The following is a 4,919-nucleotide window of genomic DNA, read 5'->3' on the forward strand; positions in this document are numbered from 1 at the left end:
AAAGGAGGGTTTTTAGAATTTAGGGGCAAATCAGACGAGTATGACACAACTAGGAGCTCGAATGTAATTGTCCCTTTTATCTAATGACAATCAAAACCTGGTAGGACTTTTTTTCTGGACATCCTTAATGTTACTTGTTCTTTCCTGCCATGACCCACATAACGCTTATTTGCATTCCTGCAAGGCACAATCTTAGCTTAATCTTGGATTCCTCATATACTAGTAGCAAACATGAACATGTTAATAGCACCAATTAATATTCGATCATTTCTATCATCCAAATACGGATCCGAACCAACAGCTTCTATTTCCTGCAACCTCAATGCGCGTGCGTTGTTGGATTTGGATCAGTGCAGATTGGGCATGAATCCAGGAAGGCCAATGGCAGAATGGACGGCACCGGCAGTTGCCCAAGTTCCCGAGGGAGAGACGCTCGGTGGTGAGGCCGGCGAGGTCGAGCACGGAGACGATGTACCTTCCCTTGGTGTAACTCCCGTCCTGGTACGAGCTCGCCACGTACATGCAGTTCCTCCGTACCCCGTTGGCCCCGACGCAGAAGCCGTCCACGAACACGGCGCGGTCGCCGATGTCGTCGACCTCGGCCCACCCCGTGCGGTTCCGGCGGCGGCGGTCCCAGGCTCCCAGCGGAAGGCCTTGAAGAGCTCCCTCGAGCCGACCGATTCGCCGGGGTGCAGGAGGTGCGTCCTGACGATCACGAGGAAATCGGCGAACGACACGACGAGCGTGGACTTGGTAGAACACGCCGTCGAAGAGGTAGAACACGCCGTCGCAGTAGGTGATGCTGCTGACTTGGTCCAGCTCCGAGCACTCCACCGGGCTCCACGACCCGTCGCCCGGCCGGCAGAAGTTGGCGCACAGGACTGCCTGGTCATCGGCGCCGACCGCTCGATCCCGATCATGATGCCGTGCGGCGACCGATCCCATCCCACGCCATGTCGCGGATGATGAATTCAAAGCAGAGCGAGGGTGGCAGCGTCGGTAGGCCGGCCGAGGCGCCGGTGAAGGGGTGCAGCAGCGTGGCCGAGAAGTCGCTGGTCACGGCCAGCGTCCAGCCAGCCTCGCGCTGAAGCGAAGAGGAAGTTGTTCCCGCGAGCGGCCGGCGCGGGGATGTTGGCGATGGTGTCGTCGGCGAGTGACCAGACGCGGGTCTCGTATCGGGAAGTCATTTCGGAAGGCAGCAGGAGCGGCGGCAAGCCGAGCGCCAGGACGGGCACACGCAGCGGAAGCGCGCCAGGTCGGCGTGCTCGCTGATCCTGCCGGCGATCGCCGCCACGAGGTCCGCTGGCAGGTCGGGCCAGCTCATCGTCATGTCCGTGTCGGCAGTGCCAAGGCGTCTTTTGTGCATGGATTTATCGAACGTCCAAGGAGGCACCGTGTCTATGGCTCTATGCTCGTCTGACTTCAGATTTTGAGAGGGATGCAAAATGGGCCACCGGTCCTTTCACGACCTTATGTATTTTTTTATGGAAAAAAACATCAAACGCTTGTGCAATACCAAAGCAATGGGGTGCTGCTGCTGCATCACATTATTCAGGCGGCAACGGCCAATGGCCTGCTGCCGACACCGTCAATGGCGACATCATATTACGGGTGAGCCTCTATGTTGACGACACCGTCATTTTCGCCAACCCGGTGTGCGAGGAGATTTACATGATCCTCAACATCCTCGCAGCCTTTGGGGATGCTTCAGGCCTACATGCCAACTTGCTGAAGTCCACTGCCTCGCCAATTACGTGCGACGACATCAAACTCGACGATGTACTTCAAAGCTTCGGTGATGCCGGGTTTGGTTTCTCCATGAAATACCTGGTGATGCCTATCACCATCAATAGGATCTGACATGCCCACCTTCAGTTTATCCTGAACCGAATCCGTGCTCTGGTGGCCGGATGGAAGGGTAAACTTTTTTTTGGACAAATGGTAAATTTTATTGGCTCAAAATGAGGCATCAAGAGGATATAAACATAGTGAGCACACCCGGCCTCTGCATAGCTAAGATGCACACAACCAATACCAACACACGCACACAAGAACACGCCAGCAAATAGCAAAGTCATATAAGACCAAAACTATGCGTAGGTGATGGAAAAAAAAATCAGAGCGATCAAATCCATAGTAGGCAAACTACATCAACTAGAAGAACACTCGTGCGTTGCAACTTTAAGAGTTCAATATCAATTATGTTAATATTACATTTAATATTCTCATACATATCAAGTGACATTGACGACCTTTTTACCATCAAATTCTCACACACACTCTCTCCCTCCCTCCTCCTCACTCTCTCTCCCCCTCTCCCTCTGTTACGGCCGTAGAGGCCCACCGGGCAATCTTAGCCCACAAGTTATCTTAGGATTAATTCGTGCGCAAGTTATCTAGGTTATAAATATAAGTTGTAAGACTCTTTTCAGATCAAGCAATAAGAAGATCATTATCTCTATTGCCCGGCTCCCAGAGGAGCCGGAACCCTAGCCGCCTCTAACCCTAGCCGCCGCCATCTCCCTCCTCTTCCGCGACGGCGCCCAACCGCCGGCGCGGCCGCTCATCGCCACGCCCAGCTCCCTCTTTCCCCTACTTCCTATGGCCCAGAGGAGCCAGAACCCTAGCTCCTAACACCTTGGTATCAGGTAACCGAGTTTCGACCATGTCTTCGCCGCCTCCAATTCCGCCATTACCGCCACCACGGCCGCTGCCCGTCAACTCCACCACCGCCGCTGCCGCCAACTCCAGCACCGCCGCCGCTTCCGCGCCGGGCGTCACGGCCTCGCTCTCGGCGGGTGCCACGGCGTCGCTCTCGGCGCCAACCCTCCCGGCACCCGGCACCGCGCCGGGACACGGGCGGCCACCAGCTCCCGTCCAACACACGCCGCCGCCGTCACCTCCCCCTCAGCCGCAGCAGTTCACACCGGAGGCCATGGCCGGCGTGCTCAACGACCTCGTCGCCGCGGTCCAGGGCATCCACCTCTACCTGGCAAGTCCGCACGGGGCACCTCCACCACTCCATCCAGCCGTGGCCACGGGTCAGCAGGCGCTGCATTGGTACTCAGTACCGGGGGCCATCACCGGAGGCTACCCGGCGCTTCTCCCTCCGGCGGCCTCGACGCCGCCTTGGCCACAGTGGCCGGCACCGACACTCGCGGCGCCACCCGCGCCGCCAGCCGCCGCCCAGGGCCCGCAGTGGCCGATCTGGGCCGCCCCGTCCGCGCCCCAGTGCCCGCCGCCGGCACTCGCGGCGCCACCCGCACCGCCAGCCGCCACCCAGGGCCCGCAGTGGCCGGCCTGGACCGCGCCGTCCCTCCCTGCGGCCACCGTGCAGGTGCCACCACCGCCCCCGCCCAGCCCTAGCCTGGGCCGGTCCGCACCGAGCGGACTTCCGATCCAGGAGGTCCGCTTTCCGTCGTCACCGTCTCCACTTCCAGGCTGGCTCCACGGGATGGCCCCTCCACCGGCACCGTCGGGTTCCCAGTTGCAGCCTGAGGCGTCGGGCGCCATGGGGAACTACGCCGGCCTTCCCACCATGGACCGAGCACCGTCATCAGCTCTCCGCACCGCCGAGGCAGTGGGCCATGGCGCGCCAAACCAGCAGCCGCCCCGGTTCGCCAAGCTCGACTTCGCCACTTATGATGGCTCGGATGACCCGCTTAACTGGCTCAATCAGTGTGACCAGTTCTTCCGCGAGCAGCGCACACCCGCGTCGGAGCGCACTTGGCTGGCTTCCTACCATCTCCGCGAGGCCGCCCAGACATGGTACTACGCCCTCGAGCAGGACGAGGGCGGCATGCCCCCGTGGGAGCGCTTCCGCGAGCTGTGCCTTCTTCGCTTCGGACCGCCATTACGCGGGAGCCGATTGGCCGAGTTGGGCCGCCTGCCTTTCACCTCCACGGTGCAGGATTTCGCCGACCGCTTCCAGGCCTTGGCGTGTCACGCGCCAGGTGTGACGGCCCTGCAGCTGGCTGAGCTCTTCATCGGCGGCCTTCCGGATCACATTCGCGTCGACGTGGAGCTTCGCAGACCCCAGGATCTCCAGTCGGCCATGTACTATGCCCGCGCATTCGAGCGCCGCGCGGTGGCCATCCAGCAGGAATCACCGTCCCGGACCGCTGGGTCGCTACCCGGGCCGGATTCCGCGCAGGGTCGGCCTGCGCAGGCTTCTGCGGCACCCCTCGCCGCGACCGCGGGACGCCCGTTCCACCGGCTCACCTCAGCCGAGCTACTCGAGCGTCGCCGCCAAGAGTTGTGCTTCAACTGCGACGAGCCCTACACACCCGGACATGCCTGCCCGCGACTCTTCTACCTGAAGGTTGCAGACTACATTCCGGAGGACGCCGTCGCCGCCGACCTGACCGCCCTAGCTGTTGAGAAGGTGTTTGACGCTGGTTGATCATCTCGAGGAGTCCGCAAGCGCTTCCCCACCTTACAGCTCGAGGACGAGCTGTTTGTGCAGGCGGGGAGAAGTGTTACGGCCGTAGAGGCCCACCGGGCAATCTTAGCCCACAAGTTATCTTAGGATTAATTCATGCGCAAGTTATCTAGGTTATAAATATAAGTTGTAAGACTCTTTTCAGATCAAGCAATAAGAAGATCATTATCTCTATTGCCCGGCTCCCAGAGGAACCGGAACCCTAGCCGCCTCTAACCCTAGCCGCCGCCATCTCCCTCCTCTTCCGCGACGGCGCCCAACCGTCGGCGCGGCCGCTCATCGCCACGCCCAGCTCCCTCTTTCCCCTACTTCCTACGGCCCAGAGGAGCCAGAACCCTAGCTCCTAACACCCTCTCTCTCTCTCTCTCTCTAACACACACAAATATCCATCTTATTGGGTACGGGACCATAATCCATCTATTTCACACGCACACGCGCTAGTGCATAACAATATGGATTATAAAACAGGTTCAAGGTA

General features: G+C 59.7%; 1 pseudogene; it reads right to left on the reverse strand.

Moving 5' to 3' along the window:
* Nucleotides 1-273: 273 nt before the first annotated feature.
* LOC119309729 lies at nt 274-1,324 on the reverse strand (annotated as a pseudogene).
* Nucleotides 1,325-4,919: the final 3,595 nt, after the last annotated feature.

Source organism: Triticum dicoccoides, chromosome 5B (assembly GCF_002162155.2).
Source record: "Triticum dicoccoides isolate Atlit2015 ecotype Zavitan chromosome 5B, WEW_v2.0, whole genome shotgun sequence".
Taxonomy (NCBI): domain Eukaryota; kingdom Viridiplantae; phylum Streptophyta; class Magnoliopsida; order Poales; family Poaceae; genus Triticum; species Triticum dicoccoides.